This window comes from Phragmites australis, chromosome 8 (genome assembly GCF_958298935.1).
Source record: "Phragmites australis chromosome 8, lpPhrAust1.1, whole genome shotgun sequence".
Lineage (NCBI taxonomy): Eukaryota > Viridiplantae > Streptophyta > Magnoliopsida > Poales > Poaceae > Phragmites > Phragmites australis.
This window is the reverse complement of record NC_084928.1, coordinates 13,235,768-13,262,010: the sequence shown is the minus strand read 5'-3', so window position 1 is coordinate 13,262,010 and position 26,243 is coordinate 13,235,768.

Here is a 26,243-nt window from a genome sequence, read left to right as displayed (position 1 = left end):
CCGTAAAGAACTAAACTGCAAAAGAGAACTGATTTAGAAGGATATTCCTCGAAAATGATGTTCTCCGGCATAGCTTGGAACCTGGTTTGCTGCAAGGCATTCCGATTCAGTAAAAGAAAAATAGGCAGGTATTCGCACATGACGGGCACCAAACAAAACTAGGAACTCACCATCTGCATTAGAAGATTTTGCAACTGAAAACAGTGGGCAAACAAACGATTAGTGAGAAGTGCACCGGTAGGTACAGGTACACCAAAAGAAAAGATAGCCCAGATCTAAAAAATTAAATATAAGCATATCGGAATAGCTAAAGTACTAACAAAAGCGGTCATCAGCAGTGCTTTGCGCTGAGCCATCGGAATCTTGTTCAGCCTGCAATAAACAAGGGCTGAAATGAGCAAACTTGGAAATTCTAACCACAATCCTAAGGCTAAGAAACCGAGTACAAGCATATCATATGCACCAGAACAAACCTAACGACCGTTATTTGGTCTCTACATATTGTGATTGTAAATGTAGCTGTCATTGTCAACACCACCAACATTTCCCAAGCACAAATTACCTCGGCAAATTTTGATAATAGACGCCACACTAAAAATGTCGCGAAACCTCTCAGAATCAAGAAATCTGTGAACCATACCGAATCTGATTTTCCTGGATCCATGATATTTTCCTTCCCACTTCCACATTCCTGACCTATTACCCTTCTATCTTTACCCATTAGTAGACGTGGAATTCCCAAATCGCTTTCACCCTTGCTCGCGTCAGAGCACGGATCCTTAATGCGATACCCTATCGTCCGTCTCCCTCTGCTGCCGGTGCGTCCAGCGCCCCCTTTGCCAACTCGTGCAGGCACGGCGACCCCATCGGGAATCACGCTGGCCTGTCACATGACACCACGCCGGACCAAAGAAGCCCCAAACTCGAGAACCAGGTAAGTCCGTGGACTCCAAATTCCAAGTGGTGATGGGTGACAGGAGCTAGCTCGCGAGTTTAGTGGAGGAGAGAGGGTCACTGACCTTGATGGGGATGCAGAGTTGGGGTTCGCCATTACCGCCAGCGAGTGGGAGGTGCCCTCGAGGTTTTTTATTTTTATTTTTAAATAAAAATTGCAAATATATAGGTTCATTTTAAAAATTTACAAATATATATTCTGTCAGCCTCTTGAAAGGACGACACCATTCGGACACATGTCTACATGGCTTGTTCCATGGCCATGTACAGGTGATAGGTTCTTCCAACAGGCAACATGTAGTTGAATTTATTTAATTTTTAAATGACATTTGGAATAATTATAAAATAGAACATTTTGAATTGTTGTGAAGCCAACAATTGAATTCACATCGATTGTTTGGAGTCCTTTGTGGTGATGCTAATGAATGATAGTAATATAATAAAATAAGATATACACAATATTTGATAGAAGTAACATGGTCACTAAAGTATCACTAAACCCTACATGTGCCTCCTCTTCGGAATGATCCTAGGTCTCAACGCCCTATGGCCCCGTGCTCTTACATTGTTCGCCAAGTACATGAGCAGGTCTGGTAGAATCACGTGGTTCCTGGGTTTGTTGCGTGCATACAGGAGGTGCGTCGCCTAACTGGGAGGCCTTGATCTCGTCATATGTGGTCTGTTGTGTGCCTACGAGAGGTGCGCCGCCTAACTGGGAGGCCCCACTCTTGTCCTGCATACGACACGAGCCGAGGAAGGTGTCCAAATCAGCCGCGTACTGCATGGTACCCTCCCTGATGACCTGCTCTAGATACTCTGTCATCGCTTGTATGTTATAGAAAGCATCGAGCTTTGCATGTGGTTTACGGAGTAAAACATGTTAGCTCCAATTGCGAATGCGAAATTAAGGAAGTACTTAATGTATTCTTGACAGAGGTACTTGCAGGGGTGTGAGATGAGAATGCACTGACATTTGTGTAAGATGGCCTAGAGGAGCTGTCGCCATAGTGCTCAGCGTATGTCGTAGGGGCAGGTGAGGCCAAGCTGTGAACGTCGCTAAGGGGTGAGGACTCAGAGAAGTGGCCATCATTGTCACGAGGAGGGGGCGAGGAGCGAGGAGGCTGAACAAAAGGCGTTTGAGTCGGTCGAGCAGGGGGATTTCAAGGAGCAATATCTGTAATGGACCTACAAGTGAACAGCTTCACGATCTTCTACACCATCTTGTAGATCCCATGGAATTCCCCATGTATCTCGGGGGCAGGGACATCTATCCCTTGGTCTAGTCACTGCATATTAGCACTGACCTCCACCTCTATTTGCTGCATGAGGCCCCTCTACAAAAATATGGGGCTTAAGGCAAGAGAAGGTTAAACACGGTTAACTGCACTAAGCAAACTTTAATCTAATGACTCTAACAATAGGCATTCTATTTACTAGGTGTGAAGACACCACCATAATGAAAAGGATTGACTCATCGAATTCCATCCGACTACCAATACTCACCGGGTAATTCTATTACCTGGCTACCCAACAAACCATACCAAACCCTGATCCTGTCTAATCCTGAAGAAGTCCAAGTCCGCTCTTGTCCGTGAGCACGATTGACCGATCAGTTTGATACTCTGCAGAGTTTGCACAGCTTTCCCCATGAGTCGTGATTCCCGTGTTGTGTCACACTTCTGAGGTGTGGAGTCGGGTGTCACTACAAGGCCTTTACAAAGCTCCTGCCAACTTGCAGGCACCCACTGAGGTTTCACCACTAACAGATGATTACATCACTGTAGAAGCCACCTCTTGTGCCACTCAACCGTCCAACGATGCCAATAGAGTTAGAGAGGTGGCTAATTAGTTTGCCAGGTCGTACCCATATAGGCCTCGAGGTTGTGTGGATTCACTTCGTTACATATTCAAGAACCGGTCTTTAGGACCCTTCACAGGAACTAACACATGCCTGTTGTTTAGCACCACCTCCAACCAACCATCCTGATAGGATCCCTATACCATGTTGCTACAAAAGATTACCACTCCCGATTTATGTTGCATATGCATTAGTCAAGATTAACATTTTCCCAACTACGATTGCACTAGCATATACTACCCATTTTAACCCACGGTCAAGCAATGGCGACAAGGAATAATCATACAAAGCTAGTAAACTCTAACATGAGATTTCAATTTAGACAAGCATGCAATGAAGGATAAATAACTACTCATGAATCCTAAAACAGAAGTAAGATGTTCAAGGGCACTTGCCTTTAGCTGAGGGTTGCTCGAAGTCTTCGAAAACTTGCTCTTGTAGATTCTCGGACTGACCATCTTCTAATCGACACACCGAAAAAGCAGAGAAGGGAAACTACTAAGAACAGTACACAAAATAGTACTAAATCTAGGTAGCAACCCTATAAAAAGATTCTACACGTTGCTACGAACATTCGAGTACAAAATTTGCTCAAATCGGAGCTACGAGCAAAAAATATTGAGCTTTTGAAGTTTTAGGGGTTTATCTACAAATTTTACTTGATTTTCAGAGAATAAACCGAATTGTTTTTATACTGAAAATCCTAATTATGACATCATAAAACATTATCTGAATTATTTCTCAATTGGACAACTGGTGGAAATAGTTTACGAGCCCATGGACCATGACCTGGAGGCCGAGCCATGGGTCCACGGTGGACCGGGTCTACGGCTTATGAATCGAAGGGGGGGGGGGGTTCTCGGTCCATAGGCCCATGATGGACCAGAGTCACCGGTGGGCTATGCACGTCGGCGGGGTGGCCGGAGAGCGGTCGAAACGGCGCTTCGGTTGCCGAGGAGCTCCGGCAAGCAGCGGAAAATGGAGAGGGGCGCGCAGCGAACTCACCTCGAGAGAGAACGGTGCCGGAGAGGGGTCAGGGTGGCCGGGAGTGGACGGCGGCGGCGGTTGGTGTGGCGTTGGGGACAGGCTCCGACAGCTCGAATGATGTCAGCAAGCCTCGGGTTCGACGCTGGGGAGTCCTGTAGGGATGAAGAGGGGGTTAGTTCAGCCGGAGACAGCGCATACATAAAGAAGGGCGGCGGCGGCGCAACCTCGTCGGAGTTGAAGAAGATGAGGGTGCCAACAGCAAATTCGAGCAAGAGAGAGGACGTGAGAGGGTGGAAAATGTGCGAAAACTCACCAAGAAGATGCATAGTGGCTTAAATACGCAAGAGGAGGAATGAATCGGCCAGGATTCGAAGGGAAATGACCGGCGGCCATGGCCATAAAGGCGGGCGGTTTTCGCCTTGATTCGGCATTAGAGAGGGGGATTAAAGAGGGAAAATAGTGGGGAGGCTTGATGGGGAGTTAAGGTGACGGCTCCGGCCGTCATGGGGAGGAGAAAGGGAGCATGGAGGCGCCAGATTGCGGTGAGCCGGCAGAGGGGATCGGGCCGGGCAGAGGAGGAAGAAGGCGAGCCAAAGCTCGGGCGCGGTGGCTCAGGCGGCTTGACCTGGGCCTGCACAGCAGAGAGAGGCACGGGAGGAGAGCGGCTCGGGCGGGGTGGCCAGCTCAGGCAGGCGCAGGCTGGCTCGGCCAAGCGGGATAGCGGGAAAAAAAGAAAGGCCCACACGGGAAGGAAAGAAAGGGAGAGGGGGAAGGAAAGAAATAGGCCGAGGAAAAAGGAATCATCCTGAGAATCTTGTTAACAATTTTGAAATGCCATTTTTTAGATTTTGAATAAATTTCAAAAGGTGTTTGAACGAGCGACTTCTAGCGATCTTTTGCAAACATTTTTCAAGCATAAAAACCTATTGCAACTATGACGGCATGAATGCATCAAACTTATATATAACCTATGGCAAACTTTAATGTAGAAATTAATTTCTTCTATTGAACAAAATTTCAACTCTTATTTAAAATTCTAGCAAAATTTTAAACTATTGCAAAAATTTGAAATTTAGGGTGTTACACTGAGCATGCGGAATATAAAACAGAGAGAAAATTCCAAATCAATAACTAATAAACTTATGAAACTTGATTTTCATTGCATAGATGAGTTTAGAAGATGCCTCTCCAAAGCATCCAATAAGAATTTCCACGAAGTCCCAAAACAGCTCTCTCTCGAGTTTCTCTATCTCCCTACTACATTCTACGCGCACTTTCCCAATACAGTAGACCTCTCTATTTGTAGGGTAGCCACACGCACAAACGTGACCGAATCGAACTACAACTCCCAGTTGTATTCAATCTGGTCTCTATCCTCCTCTAATCACAAGAGGACAAACAACTTCTGTTAATTAAGCTAATTAGCCAACAAACCTTACATAATCATGCATGCACATCTCCCATGCATATACGTAACCAACTCAGAGTCTGTCTCCGACACTAACTCTTGTCTCAAGTCCAACCACTACACGACTCCCTCATGCCTGCTCCGACTTGAACATGAAATAGTCTTTACGTCCTCTCATGATCAGATCGCCTCCTGCGTCCATCGCGAAGCCTTGTCTCCATATGCATTGTTTTCTCAGCTCGAATGTCCCGCATGACATCCTTGATCACCACGACTTTAGTTCCTCCTGAACCTGGTCACTGAACTTCAGTTCCTCCCTGAACTTAGTTCGTTGATCCATCATCGACCGCGTTCTCCTTCGAGCAACACCTGCACATGAATCATAACAACAATCGAGTACGAGCACAACTCCTTCCCGACTTGACTCAAGATCAGTCCACGCAATACTATGCAAACTCTAAGTAAAACCAACACGCTAACATAAGCATACCCAACTAATGATGACGAATCAAACTAACTATGCTATCCAAGCATATCTTAGCAACTCACGAAGATCAACCAAATGTCATTATACTAAATCACTTTGCTCTACCAATTTCATCAATCAAACCAATTTTTCATCACATGATCTCACAAGGTTGCTCTGGGAGTGGACCAAGCTGACCTTTGCACCTATAGGCACATACCCCAAATGGTTGGGGCTTAATTGGGAAAGATTGTCACGGGTACCCAATTGTGCAACAAGATCAGTTGTGTAAGCCAAATGGTCTCGTATCGTGTGGGTAAAGAAGTACTCCTCTGCAGGGTGTAAGATCAATTCGAATTGCCATCCTCTCGGTCATGGAGCATGCTTAATGTCTATTGGGCATCATCGTAGATTTTTGTTCAGTTCGGGAAAGTGCAAAGCATGTGGGAGTTTAGGGAGAAGCATCTGCTGATGCTTATTTTAGTTGAGTAAGTTCACATTACTCGAAGATTTTGTTCATTGAGGATTAATGTTAGTTGCTTCATGGCAATATGTCAAATAAGTGCTTTTCACAGAATCTACTTAACTCTATGGCTATTCCATGCTATTCAACTTAATGCATTATCCTTTGAGTCGGGATAGTACATACCTATATTGTGGAAGTCTTGCAAGTACCTTCGTACTCCCAGTGTTGCCTTTAAGTTGATGCAGGTAATACTGAAATTGTGTCCAGATACTTCTATCCTGCCGATGCTGGCAATGGTTAGGAGTTGAGGAATGTCTGAGCGAATCCTCGTGGTGCCTTATGGGAAATGGCACAATTGACATTTTGTTTTATTAAAATCTTTCCGCTGAGTGTGAAAGCTCTGCTACTAAGTAGACATCGAATTTGTGAACAAGATCTGTAATAAAAGTTAAAACCTTGGCTGGAATGGACACTGAATTTGTGAACAACTTGAGTTTTATATTTTGTGATGAAACTATGTTGTAAATGGTATATGCTGTGATCTTGGGCTTTATTGAGCATATATCGAGACTGCTGGAATTACTCTCATTTTAATCAACTGGTGTATCGATTAAACCAAGTGTGATTTGGACTAGTCCGACAGTGTGGTATAAGAGCCAAGGTTGATAGAGTTAACCATACCTTAGTTAGAAAGTGGGTTAAATTAAAACTTGATGATCCCAATTAATGAAACTCATTAATTGAAGCTAACATCCTGTAATTAGCATGGTTTCCCTATTTTATTCCTTCTCTATCCTAGAGCTATTCTCATCTTGTTCCTTAATACTTAAATTGGAAAAATCTTGATCTTTGACTCGCCTTTTTTGTTCATGGGTTAAGGATGGCTACATATAGTATGGTGATGGTCACACGAACTGAGGGTGTAGCTGGTTTTCCCGCCCTCCTCTGAAAGGTGCTCAGGCATGCAAATTTCACCTTTGCACCCGAGTACGCGGTGTATGCCAAGTGTCTCAAACTAGGATTGGCGGACTACTTAGAAATGGTGGACAACCGAGTGTGTCTAGTTGTAGGGGCTTTTCTTTATCATTGTGAAGAAGAAGGGACATCAGAGGATATGGTGATACAGGCAGATGCTTATAAAGTGATTGGTGCCCTTCGCAGAGAGTTACTGGTTCTGGGAGGGTGGCCATTTCTTTATTTCCCCATACATGAAGGAGATCTCGTCAACAACTACACGTAGGTGCCAAATACGACCTCTCTCCTCGAGCATCGCACCGTAGACCTGGTTTGCTCCTTGGACCAAGCTTACTAGTGCACAATGTTCAAACTAAGGGAGATACGTAGCCGCTACAGTCAGGTACAACATGAAATGGAAGCAAATGTTCATCATGGTTTGGTGAACTACGGGGTGTTGTACGGGGAAAATTGTACCACACCATTTGAGTCAGCCCCCATTTTCTATCATTTTCCTATGGTGTTAGTGTGTGGATACCTAGTGTCCGTGACTGCCCAATAGGGACATGGAATGGAGTGCCCATGCGGCCATCTCAACACACGAGTAACACCTGGGTGTCGCTTTTAGGTGAGCCGCTGCAGCTCTCACACCATTGGAACCTGAAAGATATTGGCTCTCCTTGGTATCATCTCCTGGATGAGTTCTCGGAGGACTTCGCTAGAAATCCCTATAATGATACCTTGTAGAAACAACCAAAGCACTAGACTAGGATGTAATTTTGGTTAATATATGTAATAGCGATAAGCTAGTTACGTTATGCCCCTATGTGTATTGGAATCCGGTTTGTGTTGTTTAACAATAAATGGTGTGACTTGCTGAAATGTGAGAGACACATCGTTTAGGGTTAGGATCATCTTCGTGTCTCTCATTGTGCACACACGCATAACTACCAAGTTGGAATGATCCTTGCACTTTCTGGTTATTAATTTTAATTCTCCATCTGTCTAAAATTCTTTAACTATATGACTCCTTAGAGCATCCTCATTGTCACTAAACCTTGGATTAGACGAAAGGATGAGGACCCGCACTAATCCTAGGAGTGATGTCATGGAAGGCTCAGATGAACGGAATGCACCCCCGCCGCCTACCATGGCGGAGGTGCTGATGCAAATTGAGCCGAACCGTCAAGATCAAACACAATTCCTTGAAGATCTGGTCTGAAATAAGGCTCCTCAAGGTGGAGGCGGGTCAAATCATCATGATGACTACTTTGACTTTCTTCATACTCATCCGCCCATCTTCACTCGTGTCGAGGACCCCATCAATGTTGATGACTGACTTCGCACTATCGAGCAAAAGCTTACTCTTATTTGGTGCGAGGATCATGAGAAGGCCTTCTATGCCATGCACCAACTTCAAGGAGCAGTCGGAGCATGGTGGATTAATTTCCTCGCTATGCAACTGGCCAATCATCACATTTCTTGGGTAGAGTTCTATGGAGCTTTCTACGCCTACCACATCCCTACGAGTGTGATGCATATCAAGAGGCAAGAATTCATGGATTCGAAACAAAGGGGGAAGTCTGTGATGGACTACAGTCGAGAGTTCAACTACTTGGCCCAACATGCCCCTGAGGAAGTCAACACCGACTGAAAGAAACAAGACCACTTCATGAATGAGCTGTCAAGCAAAATGCAAGATGGACTTGTGGCTCTTGAGTTCACTGACCTCAACAAGCTACTAAACACGGCTATCACAATGGAGCACAAAATGAAGATCCACCAAGAGGAGAAGAAGCAAAAGAGATCTCCGCTTCCTCCGGCGGATGGTAGCTTGCAACGTCCACATATGGGGTTTCCTCCTCCATCCTGTGCACCGTCTCATGCTCCTCCACAGCCTATGTGGATTGTTTGATGCCCTCCTCCTCCTCAAGGACAACTGCAAAGGCCCACTAGAAATCAAGTCAACCCGGGTGGTGGCCTAAGGGGCCCATGCTTCAACTGTGGTCATCCCGACACTTGGCTCTGGAGTGTCGCTCCCCCAAGCAAGGCTATGTGGTGAATGCCCCGAGGCAGCCAACCCAACCTCCAGTACAGCCACCACACCAAGCATTTGATAACACTCAGGCCCTGAAGAACAGTCGCGTTAATCACATCATCACCAAAGAGGCTCGAGAGGATGACGACGTTCTTTGGGCACGTTGCTCGTGAACTCTCATCCTGCAACCGTACTTTTTGATTCCATGCATCTCATTCTTTTATCAAACAAATTATGTTATGCATCATGATCTTGCCACCAAAACACTTCCCACATCGATCATTCCACATAAAAGCACCAGGTGCCAAACTACATGCCTACCAAGTTGTTCCAATAGCAAGAATTTAGATCGATGGGGTCACCTTTCTGGCACATTTAATCATGATTGACACTAGAGGGATAGACGTCATATTGGGATGAATTAGCTAACCAAGAATGGCACCATCATCGATTGTGCCCGAAGAATTGTCACACTCAAGGATTCCTTCGGTGTTCAAATCCCTCGCAACTTTGGTGTACCAAAATAATCATTATAGTTAATGAAATATGTTTAAGATTTAATAATTCATAATTAATTATTGCTAACTCCAAAATTGGTGAAACCAATTTTATTAGTCTTGTTATAATTTGCCCTGTTCATTAAAAATACTCACCCTCATGTTAAGTATAATTAACTTTCTATTTAGGATTAAGCTTTGAGCTAAGCCTAATTAATCTAGGAAAATATTAAATGATTAACAATAATCAAAATTAAGAAAAAACATTGATGCTTTAAAACTCATGCCATGATGCATTGCATCTCCACTGTTGTCATGCACTGTGGAGCATCTCTCGTCGCATATCATCCATACTCATTGCGATGCACCGTTCTTCTAAATAGAAACCGACATTTCGGAGAGTTGTGTACTCGAACCCGGAGACGAACTAGAGGAGTTCGTGAGTGAAGTACAGTAAGCATGAAGCAAGCATCAATCATATCTCTCCTATAATTTTATGAATCGTTGTTCAATTTGCTATATATTGCTATGTGCCATATATGCATTTTTAGTGAGTCGATGTCGGGAATCGAGTAGATCCTATTTATTGCATAGTACCTACCTTGACAAAGTTGTTAATCTTGATCCTTGTAGCCTGGGTATAATGTGTCATGGTCCAACTTAAAAGTGATGCGGTAATTGCTTAGCCTTGTACAAGTCCTTGATAGAAGTCGAGCGGTGGAGTTCACTGTCGTTCGTGAGCTATAGGGTTTTCAATTACCGTTCAAAAGAATGACAAATTGTGATGATGAGTTGGTGAGATTGAGATGAGATGTGGGCGGTGTTAGGGGCTGTTCAGGAGAGGAGATCTGTGTGCCATGGACCGCTTGTGAGTTGGTAAGATTGAGATGAGATGGGGGAAGTATTAGGGGCAGTTCAGGAGAGGAGACCTAGGTGCCATAGATCGCTTGCATTGTTTAAGCACCATCCGTGGTGTCATTTTTCTTAAGCACGTTTCCACACTAACCACATATACAAATATGTAAAGATGAGCCGAATACCTCATGTTGTTGTGACCCTTTGGATTGCTAGTCTATGGTGTTGTGGGTTGCGGGCTTGTAGAGGTATCTAGGTTGCTCTTGGAGTGGACCTAGCTGACCTCCGCACCTATAGGCGCATACCCCAAACCGTTGGGGTTTAATTGGGAAAGGTTATCACGGGTACCCCCTTGTGCAACAAGACCAGTTGTGCAAGACGAATGGTCTCGTGTCGTGTGGGTAAAGAAGTAATCGCCTGCAGGGTGTAAGATCAATTCGAATTGCCGCAATCTCAGTCCTTTAATATCTTGTACAATATTTTTTACAGCATTCATATAGTTTATTAAAATAGTATTTACATTAATGGATATATAACCTTAATTAATTAATATAAAAAAACATGTCATTAATTAAAACAAATTTAAGAAAATCCTTAATGAATACATCAAAGCTTTTTTTAGTTAACAATTAGACCTTCATTATGATCATGGCCTATGTAAGTACCTTCCTTGGTGTCTTCTATTTGACTTAGGTCGACGTTCTCTCCAAAAGGAGTGAGGTCATCGAATTTATTGTAGTCTTCCTCGTCTATGACATTTTCAACTCCGACAATCTTTCTTTTTCCTTGAAGAATTACGTGGCGCTACTTGTCCGAGTCTTTTATATAGAAAACATGTGTAACATCATTCATAAATATGAATAGCTTTTCTATATAACCGATGAGTTTTAGGTCCACGATAATCATACTGTATTGTCGATGTTCACTCCTAGGAGTCTAGCCTATTGGCATCGAAATAAAGAGACATTCAATGGTCCATACTAGAGCTCTCAAATCTCCTCTATGAATCCATAGTAGGTCTCCCTATTGACATTGCTGTCATGGGTATCGATACGTACACCGCTGTTTTTGTTGGTGCTCTTGTCATCTTTCACTCTCGTATAAAATGTATATCCATTGATGTCGTATCCTTGGAATGTCAGAATTGTAGTTGACAGTCATGACCAAGCAATTTCAACTAAGCATCCTTTGTATCCTTACCCATCATGTGTCTACATAACCAATTGCCAAAATGATCTCTGTGCTCTCTCGCGATCCAATCCTTTGACTTATGGGCGCACTCCAGCTGATTGTTGTAGAACTACGAAATGTGCTCGAGTAAAGGAAACCTGCTTGGTTGTATGGACCAATTTCGTGCCTATTGTTCATATCCCCTGTAGCCTCCCCTTATGGCAAGATACATGCACACCAATTGGTTTGAGATTCATTTATTCGATGCAAAACTCAACAACCTCATTGGTTCCCCGCCCTGTGGCAGATTAATCTTCCAGCCGATCTCGGTTACGAACATATTTTTTAAGAAGCCTCTTCAATCTCTCAAAATGGTACATCTAATGAAGAAACACAAGACCAAGGATCTTTATCTCTCTTACGATGTGAACAACGAGATGGGTCATGATATAAAAAAAAGATGAAGAGAAACACATCTCAAGCTAGCATAGAGTATGGACCACGTCAACCTGCAACTTATCTAGTTTTAACGGATTGATGACCTTCTGTGAGATCATGTTGAAGAATGATTGGGTCTCAGACTTTCTCTGACAGAATGCCCCTTATTACAACTGCAAGGAACTATGTCATCATCACATGGCAATCATGAGATTTCATGCCAACTAATTTCAAATATTCTATTGATATTAGGATCTTAACATTGGCACAGTATCAGGATGGAACTTTGGCTTCATGCAAGCAACCGCACTGGTTGCGTTTATCTTCCTTTCTTAGAGTGTAGCAAACCGTAGGTAGCTGCTTTCTCCTATTGTCCAGTTTTTCAGGATGTAGGTTCTTCCTGAGTTTCATATCTTTCAGGTACATTCGTGCTTGGAGTGTATCTCTTATTTTGCTTGGTATATCTAGTAAGATACCAATCTAGTTGTCAAACAAGTTCTTCTTGATGTGCATGTCATCGAGTGCGTGTCAGACCTCCAAGTCCTGCCAATAAGGTAGGTCCCAAAATATTGATCTCTTTTTCCACATATGAGTTATTTTCCACTCAGGAATTTTGTACTGCAACGCCCCTTTCCAAGGACTACTCTAATATTCTTTAACATCTCAAATACTTCTTTTCCTGTGCGAATTGTCAGAGCTTGACCAGTGTCCCTTGTCCCATCAAAAGCTCTTGCCTTGATGTGGTACAGGTGATCCGAACGAAGGAACCTATGGTGACGCATGTAAACTATTTTCTGAGAGTTCTTCAGCCACTGGCCCATTATGTCTTCCAAGCACTGGACACATCCATTGTATCATTTTACCGACTGTAGGTTACCAAGAGTAGGCTAATCTTATATTGTTATGAACAACATTGCCCGTAGGGTGAAGTTCTCACGTTTGTACTCATCCCATACCCGTACACCAACGTTCCACATTATAAAAAGATTTTCAACCAATGGCCTGAGATACATATCGATATCGTTGCCAGGTTGGCTTAGCCATTCGATCAGCAATGGCATCATAAGGTACTTCTGCTTCATACACATATAAGGTGGAAAATTGTAGATACATAGAGTCATGAGCCAAGTGCTATGACTACTCAAAGGATCGAGATGATGGCCTAGAGGGGGTGAATAGGTATTTTTTCTAATTTTCTCAAAACAAGCTAAAACTTCGCCTTAATGAAATTAATTACAAAATTAAAGCTAATGCAATCCTATATGAGATAAACACAACTAGGATTTACCCTAAGCAATATATGAACTTGCAATAAAGTAAGGAAATATGCCAAATAACCGAAGGTGGAGACAAGTCGAGGTTGTTCCAAAATTCGGATCCTTGAGGGGATTCTACATCTCTATTGAGGGGCTCGATCTCACTTGAGTCAGATCTCTTTTAACCCATTTCCTCCCGAGGTTGCACAAAACACTCCTCGATTTCCTTGTGGTATTTTTTTTCTTTCAGAGGCAAAATTTGGCCTTCACAATCATTCTCATGATGCACCACAAATGTGTTGGTGGCTCACAGGCAACTCCTAGCCATCTAGGAGTCCTGAATTTCCAAGAGAAACAAATGCAAGCAAAGAAACTCGAAGATGAACCCTAGTGCCCAAGGATCAACTCTTTTATTTCTAGCACTCAAACTCTCTTTTCAAATTTCTCTCTAAAGATGAAACACTATCTAGAGAGAGGTGAGTGGCTTTTGCTTCATAGGTGTGCTCAAATACGAAATGGGCAAAGGTTGGAAGTGGAGAGGGGAAGGGGTGTATAAATAGACCCCTTTTAAAACTAGTCGTTGAACACCTTTTCAGCCCACATCGGAACTTCTGACTCCATGATCGGAACATCCGATGTATTGAAAATGGTAGCTTTGAACTTCACTTCCCAAACCAAAACTGGTAAAAACAACACATCTAAACATCCGATCCAAAAATTAATTCGAAACCGAGAGTCCTATGTTCACAAAAACCGGTCCGACCCTGATCGGAACACACAATCCAACTATCGGTATTTCCAATATATGATTTTAATTTAAACCCAAGAACTCTAAGTAGGTGAAACTGGAGGTTTTGACCATGATTGGAACTTCTGATGGAAACATCGGAACATCAATATTAAATAAAATTGCAACCCGAGAACCCAGAGTTCTCAAATTTTGGACTATCCGACTTGATCGGAACATCTGACGTATACATCAGAACTTCCAATCTCACTAAAAAGCATTTGACTCGGTGTCCATGTTGTGAACTCTCTCTCTCTCTCTCTCTCTCTCTCTCTCTCTCTCTCTCTCTCTCTAAACTGAGTGTAGATTATTTTGAGCACTAAGTTCATGTGAAAGCTCCTGCGTTGCACCCCCTCTTAGTAGTACGACAGTCCTATACTCAATTAAAAAACAACAAAGTACTTTATAAAGGTAAAACCATTCACCTTCTTCTTTCTTCAACTTTTGGGGGTCATGAACATCATGATGCTTTCATCAATGGGACTTTCACCTATTTAAATACTCATTGAATATATTAGTCCATTAATTGCTTGTCGCCAATCATCAAAACCCACATAGGGGGCCTAGATGCTCTTTCAATCTCCCATTTTTAGTGATTGATGACAGTACGATTAAAGCTTACAAGAGATTTAAAGAACTATATTTTTGAATATCAACATATATGGTGAGCTCCCTCTAAAAGTGTGCATTAAAAGAAATTATTTATTTTTGTAAAAACAACTGCACATCTTCTTAAGAGATTTTTGCGAGAGCTCTCCCTATATCTTAGCATTCGTGGGGTGCAAAATGTATATAAAATATGATTCAATTTAAACAAGGCATGAATGCTAACATGACATTTACATAGGGGAATACATAACATAAAACACATGCATATCATAGCATTCATACATAGAATCCATACATAAGTAGCACACCATTGTGACAAATTCAAACTTATAATAATTAAACAAGTTCTGACGGAATTCAACCAGCATAATCAAACAAGTTAACACACAATTGAGATAGTGCAAGGAAAAAAATAAATGGAGGACTGGACGGACAACTAAGCTTTTATCTCCCCCTTTGGCATCAAGACACCAAAAAGGAAGAAAAGAATTTAGCCGTCGGACTACGCGTCGCTCTCCTCCTTGCTGTCTTTCATTTTTAGCATCTTCATCATCTTGTTCTTCTGACTCGAAGGCATGAATAATAGTGGGAGCTTCTTGGAATGGATCCTTAATCACATCTTTCTTGCTAGATACCGCCTTGGAGCCATCTAGGGACCAAGGCGGTTGAATATTGAGATGCATGTGAATCTCCTTTGACTCAAGCGGTGTGTTTCTTCTGAGCCGCTCTCGCCTTTTGAACATGCATAGAGGTGTTATTGCACATGCAGAATATTGCCATTAGAGCTCTCCAAGTAGATGAGGATGAACAAGCTTGAGGTGGACTATCCCTTCTCACTTGAGGTGGAGCTCTCACTTTTTCCTTGGATTGCTTGATGAGATGGATTTGTAAGCCCGTGTGCCTCTGCTCCTTGTGAAAAGTTAGTTTTGTCACCTTCTCAATCACTCATATGATATAGAGAGTATATCCACATCTTCTCTTTAGGTCAATATAGATAAGCCTGATCTCCTCCCAAATGATATCAAACACATGAAAGGTCATCTGGTTCTCCTTTATCCTGTTTAGTAGGTTTCTTGTGTAGGATAGAATGTTACTAGCATCACCATCCACTACTACAGAATAGGCCTTATATGTCGACCCATCATTGCCAGTTCCTTATGAGTGGTAGTGATAAAGTATCACTGCAGTTTCGTATCAAGGACCAACACTAAAAGTCCATTAAAAAAGAACCAGCAGTGATAATTAACTATCATTGCTGTTTCTAGCCATGAACCGGCAGTGATACTACCACTGTCGATCCTTCTTATAAACCGGTAGTGAAACTTGACTATTGTTGCCGGTTCTAGCCACAAACCAGTAGTGATAGTTTGTCAAGTATCACTACCGGTTTGTGTTAAGAACAGAGAATGATAATGGGTGATAACTTATATTAAAAAATTCATAACGTTTTCATAAAATGTCAGATGGGGACAAACTTTATGAAAATTGTAGCTCTCGATGAGATCTACAAGTTTGTAGTTGATTTTTTTTTTTTGCATTTGAAGTTATTTAGATGTCTAAATAATCATCTGAAGTTTTAGACAGAAGAGATCAAAAGGATTTTATATGCTATTGTTATCACTAGTACTTCTGTGGTGAGATGGTAAGGATGTATCGTGTGAACTGAGAGGTCCTGAGTTTGAGTGCCACGAACTACACGTGCACATATTTTGCACAAAAAATCGTGTGACTTGTGACTTACGATGACGCGGGCGTGGGGGTGCTTGGTCAGGCAAAAAACTCACTTCTTTAAGACCAAAAATTGTTGATTCGGGGATCGACTATCACTGTCGGCTGAAGCTTTCAACTAGCAGTGATAGCCGGCTTCACTATCGGTCCTCGGGCCGGCAATGATAGTCAGAGACTATCACTGCCCGTTACCCACTGTCGGCTCCAAAATTGGCAGTGAAGGGTGTTTTGGAGCTAGCAATGAAGGCCCATTCTATAGTTGTGATCCTTAGGATCTATAGTCTTCCTAAACATTCTATTCAAGTAGGCATAGAGAGGAAGGAGACATTTGGTGCTTCCAAGCTCATAGACTTCTTCTTGGTTGTACATGTATTCCATGGTACCTGTTGATATTACTTGCTCATCATGAATTCTCTCTTTGTCGCAAAGATCATCAGTAGTGAATCCCAAAATCGTAGCAAAGGAACTATATTTGACCTTGTACCAAGTCCCATTGGTCATCCAATGTATAGTCCTTGCTGCATCTGTCCCCACATACAATGTGGCATAAAACTATGCAATGGTCTTATTGCACCACAGATACTCAGAGGCCATGATCCGCTTAAGGTTGTGATGTTCATAGGAAGCAACCACTTCATTGAAAATTGGATCATCTTGATTCTCCATGTAGGACCAGTCAATCCACTGCATGAGAGAAATAGGAGACTTCCTTGCCAAGATCACTATTTCATCTACTGAAAGAGTGACAAAAAATGATTATTTGTCCCAAGTCATTGATATATTTGAGGATCTACTTCTCTCTCTCTTTTCACAACATCTAATTTCCCCTTGTAGTTTATAACATCCCTGTGATGATCACTCAATATCATAGGCTTGGTCAACCTGAATGGTCCAAGCTCATTCTATGCTCCCATATCCTCATCTGCCTGAATCTCACTCTTTGCACTAGAGCTTGTTCCAGTTCCTCTTGTTCTTCTTAATGGTAGCTGACCACCTCTAGCGACATTTGTTGTTTGAGCATCCCTTGCATATCCACCATGAGATAGTTCATCAACACTAGGTGGCAAAGGATTTGGATTCCGTCCTATGTTGGATGAACTCTTTCCTCTTCTTCTAGCCTGTGCACCATATTATGAACTAGGATCGGTCATATGTTTTGTCCTCCTCTCAAACAATGACATCCCCACTTCACTACACTGTCACAAAAAGGGTGATTACTGTCGGTTTCAAACCCTATCGCTACCAGTTTTGGAACCAGCAGTCCTTATACATCACTAATGATCGGTACCTATCACTGTCAGGTCTAGAACTAGCAGTGATAGGTGTTTTGGGGAGCAAAAAAATAAAATGAGCCAGGTCAGATTCCACTCCAGCCGCCGGTCCTATCTTTACTGCCGCTGGGCACCGCCAACGCAAGACAGGAAGCCAGTGCCGTGCGAGACAGCGGTGAACACCTGCACAACAAGATAACTCAGTAGCTCGAAGGCCACTGCCACAACACATGCACAAATGCCTAAATCTCGTCGCCGCTCGACCATCGTGCCTGGATCCCTCTGCTATCGCGCTTGCTCAGTTGTCACCACTACACATGCTCAGCCATCGCACGTGCTCGGCCGCCATCGTGCATGCTCCGACCGCCACATGCGCTCACCCTTCCCTTCCCCACCATTCCTCTATTCCACCCGAGCCATGGACCCACCGCCATGCCCCTTGTCGGGATCCACTGCACGCCCCTTGCTGAGATCCTCTCCACTGCCGTGGAGGACTCCGCTGTTGTGGATCCACACACCTCCGAGTGGATCTTTACGCCACTGCATTGAGGTCGCTTGGATCCCACCACCACCACGTGCTCCGCCACTATGCCCGCTTGGACTCCAGCGTAGGTGCTCCGCTATCGCGCGTGCTCAGCTGCCGTCACACGTGCTCTAGCCCCCGCACGTGCTCGCCCTTCCCTTCCCCTCTTGTGCTACACCAAGATGAGAGAGAGATATATATAAGAGAGAGAGGGAAGGGATAAGAGAGCCAGACATGAGGCCACCGAGGCGCGTGAAGAAATAAGAGAGTTGGACATGAGGCCACTGAGCCAGAACCACGATGCATCAAAAATTCGGGTCTGGCTCGATGCATTACTATTAGTTCGTAATAAAAACCGGCAGTGATATTATCATTGTTGGTTTATTGTTATAAACTTGTAGTGATGATTATTAAAAACTGGTAGTGATGCAATAATGATGCTAGTTTGGTATGGACCGGCACTGGTGATGTATCAGTGGCGGTTTTAGCTGAACCGACACTGATGAGCTGTCATTTATGATGGTTTCTGTAGTAGTAGTAGGATCCTAATAAGGATATTGATAGAAGTATCCATTCAGGTGTTCATAAGGAAATTCATCATCACTTCCCTCCATATCAATAATTCCTATGAGATGATGGACATAAAAGATATGGAGTAAGGTCTAAGGATCTAGGAAGGAAACAAGTTTGCGAAGAAAGTTAAGCTTTATGGCTGAATTTCAGTGAATATCGGAAGTTCTGATTGGATCAAAACTTCTGGTTGCCGCAATCAGATGTTCTGATTTTCACAGAATAGCTCTAAAACTCACGATTTCACAGAGATGGATCAACAACTTAGCAAGGAAACCTAGGATCTAGCAACTAGGATGTAAGATAACATCATGCACTGAAGGGATTTGAGATCCATGCTACATATGCAGGAGAGGAGATCCCGAGAGTCAAAAGTACCTTGATTCGATTGAGACTACGATTTGGAGGAGGACCGGAGTTTCAGATTTGGAGTGTTGCCAAGATCCAAGGGAGATTGAAAGTTCCGATCATCGGAGAGGAGGCGAGAGGACGAGAGAGAGGTGTTGGTGAAAGGTGAAATAGTGAATGAGGATAAGAAAACCGTTCACGGGGAGGAGGGGGTAAATACTTGCTGTTGAAAATTGTACATCGGAAGTTCCAATCTGTGTAAAGAGTCAGAATAGATTCTGGTGAAAACCAAACATCGAATGTTCCGATATGAAAAAGTAGCAGAAATCAGATGTTTCGATATGAGTAAAATTCCAGTTTTTTAGAAGATCACGAGAGATAGAATTGAATTTTGGACAAGATTTAGGATGAATACGCTGATGATATGCTTTAGGTGTTTTCTCCACTTATAATCAAAGGACTATCTCAGTTCAGATATCTTTCACTATGGACAAGCCGCGAAGACTGTTCGATCAGCTCATGGCAGTTTTTTCTGCCACTAGAAAGGAATATTAACTATTCTTAGTTTTACAATGCACATTCTTTATTGCATTTCCTTTTTTTTTTCCTTTTGAAGCTCATGTACACTACCCAAGTGTTATAGAGAACTGATGGACAGTGAAGAGTCTTCGATACAAAAGTTCTATCCGTAAGTATATTTATTATTATAGAGTTAACATTATAATGAGAATACCATATCAATTGAAGTAAATGCACATTCTTTATATATATATATATATATATATATATATATATATATATATATATATATAGGACACCTATTCTATACTCCTAGGAGTATGTACTCCCACATGCAATATACCACCTAAACAAACACTTTATACTCTTTTATCATTTTTAGTATACTCTAATACTAATTCTAAGATACTCCAATATGAGTTGTATGAAAAAAAATTCAATGTTAGCCTTTCATTTTTGCTATATACTCTTTTTTATACATAAAAGAAGTATATACGCAAATTAAGATAAAAATCATGGAATTTCATAAAAATTTTCGTGGGATTTGTATTGTAGTATCTTATAATTACTAATGAAGTATATTTAAAGTGATAAAGAAGTATAACTCATGTGTAAAAGTGGTATATGAGAGGTGGGAGTACATACACCCAGGAGTACATACTAGTTTTCCTATATATATATATATATATAGGTGTCCTATATATATATATATATATATATTCAAACTAGGTTTCTCAAATGTTGATGCACTTTGGCTGGTCACTTAGTGTGGCTGACTTTCACCTTTGAATTGCTAATGTAAGCCCCACTAGTAGTTGTAAATGAGAAAAGGAAGAGCCTTCTCTCATGATAGGTTCCCCTGAAATAAATTGCTTTAGGGTATTGCAAAGTTGCCATTCATTGATGACAAGCTACTGCTTTCGGCCACAAAGACGGTGGAGAACGATCTTGCGGTAAATAAATTGCTTGTTATGATGTTATCTATACTAATGTTACACTAAAGTAGGTTTAATGTACATCACAACTATGTGTGTTATACTTGTTTATGTGTTAGGTACATGAGATGATAAGAACTACGATTCGGCGAGAGAAGATCTTCCTGAGGAACTCAGATATTCTGGCAAACAATGCAGCATTTGCGCGAACATCTGACTCTTCATTGGAAAAGCTTCCGATTGATCCATCTACCAGGTACATCAAATCTGAACTGATGGTACATCGATGCATTCTAAAGCCTTATTTTTGTTCTGAGCAATAATGTAAAAATGATGTTGAATTTGACTCTTCCCCATAGTGAACTTGGAGAGATGACGATCGATGGTACAAGCAGCGGCTTCTTCTGTTCGCCCATAAAAGATCTAGAGGACATTAGAAATGATCGGACACTGTACGTTTTCTCTTGAACCTATCATTTCCAAGCGCTATGTTCCTAAAAAACATTTTTTTTGTTACATTATCTCGTACTTTTCGGATCATTCGTGTTCTTCAATACTGAGCTGGTGAAGCCCATTCCAAGACTACTTGATCATGTCAAAATGCCTGAAAAGGTATATTCATATGTCTCTTAAGGTGCTCATTTCAGTCGTTTCGGTGCATTTGCAATGCCCATTTGCCATCATAATTGCCATCTCGTCTCTGAATTAACTAATGTGTTCTGCAGACTCTAACTGAATCTGCCATTTCGAAGAGGCCGCTGTGGTACACCCACCCGGGTTCCCGACCGCCTGTAACCATAGCCCTCCGCCTTGGAGGCGCAGCCGAGGATCAGCAGCTTCTGACGAGGGAGAGGGAGTGCCATCGCCGCTGAGACACCAGTGAAACAGCAGCTACGGGAGAGGTTTCCATGGGGTCTCCATGGAGCAAAGCAGAGGTAGCAACGGTGGTGCGTACGGTTTCCATCCGGCAGCAGACGCTTGGGCTTAAGAGGCGGCGCGCACGAGCAGCACAGGCAGCAGGCGGCGTGGCAGCCGGTTAGGCCGTGGGCGAGAGGTGGTGGTGGTGCCTGGAACGGGCAGCCCCGTGCTTGGTAGAACGTCAACAGGGATGGCGCGCGCTGACGCGATGAAGTGATGAACTAGCGCAGTCTTTGGTCTCACGTCACCATATTTTGTCTGAAACATCGATGATGCTACGTTGGTCAGGAACTTTGTCGTCTGTGATGTGTTGAAACTAGTGGATCATTGGCACGATTTTCCTCGTTCAGTTCCGTCCCGTTTAGTTTGCTAATCTTGGGGTACAGAGCTGCTCGTTTCATCCCGTTGGCTGAGTTTTGTATAGCGATTGCCGATTGCACTGCATGTCTTGGTACCAAAAGTCAACAATCGACATCAGCAGGTAGACATGTTCCAGCGAAATGTTTTAGGATCCTTCTGCACGAACAAACCGAATTTTTCACCATTTTTTTTGGGGGGTGGGTTATTTTCTTATGGCGCCCTTCCTCCACGCATGATTTGAAGGAGTTTAAGCATAACCTAGCATAGTTTATTTGCTCAGCATATTTGACGTTTCATTCGTGCATTTCGCTCATTCTACATTCCTAATGTCCTTAGGTTGTTGCACGGGCTCCATGTTTGAAATGACTGGGCTTCTCTGCTCTTCAATGGGTCGACGAATCTCGCCCTGCAGTTCAACCAATAAAACAGTTGGGTGCGCATTCGTAAGGTTGTGATTTTTGGGTGGCTAGCCCCCAACCAGACTTTCTGGGTGCAACTAGTGTAAAAGAATTATATATATATATATATATAACAAAATTATATGTCCATTTTAAAATTTTGTATAAATAGGCTACCGTCGTCCGTTTAACAGGTGAGAGTAAGGGCGACACATTATGCACGGTCAAACCGGTCCGAATTAAATAAGATTGGTGACCACGTTAAGGTGTCTCTCATTCAACGGACGAAACCTTTTCAGTATAAAAGGAGTGCCGCACACTTGCACCTTATGAGCCCACCAAAAAGGTGTCGCCCGTTGAACGGGTGAAACCTTTTCGGTATAAAAGGAGTGTCACGCACCCAGCTTGACGCCACAGCCTCATTTGGCTTGTTTGCCAGCTGAGTGAAGAAAGAGAGGGAGTAAAGAGGGAGAGAGGAGGGGAGGGGTGGACTGAAGAAGAAGCGGCGAAGCCCTACTAAAAAAAAATTGTATTTTGTTTTTTATAAAATCTGATAGGACAATCACTAGCTGTAAATTTTGATATAGATTAAAGGTTAGATTTAAGATTTAGACATAGATTAGAATGTAGATCAGGGTTTAAAACTAGGGTTAGACATAGTTTAGCAATTAGATATAGCACTAGAAACAACGTGCGGCTTTGCCGCGCTTCTCATGTTTTTGTCGGTTGTTGGATGCCCTCTGTTTGATTATTTTATTGTTAATAAATAGTAGTACTAAATAATGACGTAAGTTTCAATTTTGATAGCAACACTAAAAAAGAACTCAACACTGTGGGAGAAATATATCGTGAAGCATATTAACATCATAGTTGTACATTAATCTGCAATCCCTTCAGCACTGTACATACTGAAATGGAAAACAAAATATATGGAATGAATCTTTTTCTGGCTTGATCTTGTAATCTGCGAGGACCATGGTTCATTATTGTTGGTCTTGACAGATGTCTCCGCCCTACGACTCTGTATAGATTGGGCATGCATTACCTTTGAATTGTTTTTGAACCTATGTTGAAATAATGTTAATTCTGCACAAGCTGTGAGTTTCTCAAGGGCTTATTTGGTAAATGTCACGGCCCAGAGTTTCTAAAACATGTAATTAAGTGCTAATGGGCATCATTAGCATCATTTGTTTTGTTTTGAGCAGTGTAGACATGCGATGTGAATTAAACCGAATTTGGTTAAACTAGGTTTAACTGATGCGTTGTAAAGTATCTCCCAAAACTTCTATGGAACATAGGGCCGGTGACAATTTCAGAAATTAGTAGATGCCATGAGGAGAATATAAATGAATTTTCCCAAATTTTTGGGGATTATTTTAAAGGCATAAAAATCAACACAAGTTAGAAAAGCTTGCCTCTTTGGAGAATTTTCATTTGAAATTGGTGCAAGCTTTTTGGGTCAATCAAGGTAAAATGAATTATTCATGATTTATAGAAGCCGACAAAATTTTTTCCGCGAATTTTAGACTATAGTAAGACCTCCACTTTGATAACCAAAGTGGTGAAGATATTTCTTTGCCGGTTACTGTTCATGCGGGACCCACTCGTCATCCTCCCTCCTCAGCCAGCCGCGCTGCTTCCAGAGGGCGGCGCCGGCTTTGTTGACTTCCGCGGCCGGCAAACCCAACACTCCGTCGAGTCACCGGCCGAGCCTTCGAGTGGAAGCATTGTCGGCCTTACCCCCCCCCCCCCCCTGGACGCTCGTGGTTTCTCTCCTCTCTCTCCCTCCCTTGCTCTCCCTGTCGCCCAGCACACCACAGAGCAGAGCAGCATTGCGCCGCGCCGCCGGCCAAATCCGACGCGCCACCGGCAAGCTCCCTCGAGCTCGAGCCACGAGAAGCGCTAAGGAGGATCGTCGAAGCCTCTCCAACTAATTCCCGCGCGAATCCCCTCCCCTCTCGCTCGGATTTGGCGAGCTCATGCCGTCTTCCTCGGCGCCGGAGGCCTCCTTCCGCACCTCACCGTCGAGCTGCCTCGTTGCTGCTTCTTCGGCCCATTGAAGCGCTCGGTGAGCTTTCCGTCCCCCTTTTGAGTCTTGTGCGCGCGCTGGATTCCATTTGGCCCGTCACCGGCGTCGTTCTCCGCGGGAACCAGCCGCCGCCTTGCCATGGCGGTCGCCGTCGGCCTAATTTCCGTCGGGCCCGTCGCGAACTAGCTGCGCCCTTAGAACAGCATGCTTGCGTAGAAGCTATAGGAGTCCCCGGCCGAATCAGTTGCGCCGCTGTTCATCATCGGCACGTTGAAACCGAGCCGCCGTCGTGCTTGTTCCGCCATGCGTCGCCGCTCGCTGTCCTCCGATCGTCTCCGGCGACCACTTGTGCCACCGAAGAGTCCCCCTAAGCGTGCTGGTGCTGTTGATGCCCTCGGCCGGCCAAAGTTCGCCGCCGATCGCCGCCGGTGAAGCCAGACCGTGCCGCCGGCACTGTGCAGCCCTGCCCCGGTCAATTTTGACCCGGGTCAAACCCGCCGGGCCCACTGTCAGCCTCAGTGGCTAGCCGGACGGATGTGCAAAGAGTATTGCGGGCATTTTTAATAATCGGGAAACTCCAGAAAATACGAATTAGAATATTTGTTCAATGTTAAATCGGCTGGAATTTGTAAAATACATAGAAAATCGAATATATGTCCAAAAATTATGAAACTAATTTTGTTGGCCTTGTAATATCATACTCTGCACATGAAAAATACTAGGTGTTATGAAATATATAATTAAATTTATTCAATTAATGAAATGTGTTTAATCTTCAATAATTCATAAACAATTTTTGATAAGTCCAAAATTGGTAAATCCAATTTTGTTAATCTTGTTAAATTATGCCATGTTCATTAAAAATGCTAGAGTTTATGAAATGCTTACTGAGGATTAATGAGTTATCAAAATGGTTTCAATCTTTAAACATTTCATAATTGGTTGGTCCATAAATCGAATTGTGTAAATCCTATTAGTGGGTTCCCTGTTCACTTAAAAGAGTTACCCTCATGTTAAGTATAGTTAGTTTTCTTTTAGGTTTAAGCTTATAGTTAATCTTAATCAATCTAGGAAGTTGTTAAATGTTAAACAATAATTCAAATAAGGAAATCCTTAAGGCTTTTAACTCATGGCATAAGTGCATTGCATCTCCACTGTTGTCTTACAGTGAAGCATCTTTCATTGCATGTCATTCATATTTATTATATTGCACGCGTGATTCTTTTAGGGAACTTCGACCCGGCGAGCGAGGCGAACGAGTCTGTCCCCGGAGGTTCCCGCAGTGGTGATCGTGACTCGGGTAGCTGTGAGCAGCAGCTAGGGCAGCAAGGCAAGCATCGTTCATATTGCACCGTGTCTACTTTAAAATCTAATATGTTATCTACGCTTATGTATACATTGCATGTGTCGGGTACCGAGTTGGGTAGAACCTATGCCGATGCATTCTCCCATTTCGATCACGTGTCATGTGTTATTCCTTGGAGCCTAGTGGTTTCGTCGCGGTCTAATTTTAGTTCGCTATGCTTAGTGGTACTTAGGCTTTCCGGTAGAAGTCGACAACGGCGTCCATCGTTGTCGCGAGCCTAGGGCTTGTTACTTGTTCACACTTGTGGTTGTGTTGATAATGAGTCGGTTGGTGAGTGGTGAGTTGAGACGAGGTGTGGGCAGTGTTAGGGGTGTCATCTGCTCACGAGGAGTCCTCAGGCAGTTCGGGGAGGGAACCCGGACACCGTAGACCGCTTGTACCGGTTAAGCACCGACCGTCGGTGTAGTCGGCTTTAGCACTTACCTTACTCACCACATGCTGATATAATGGTAGGCGAGCTGATTACCTTCGCAGACGTGGTCATGTGGGCCTCGTCATAGACGGTGTGAGTCCGGTTTGAGTCCGGGCTTTTAGC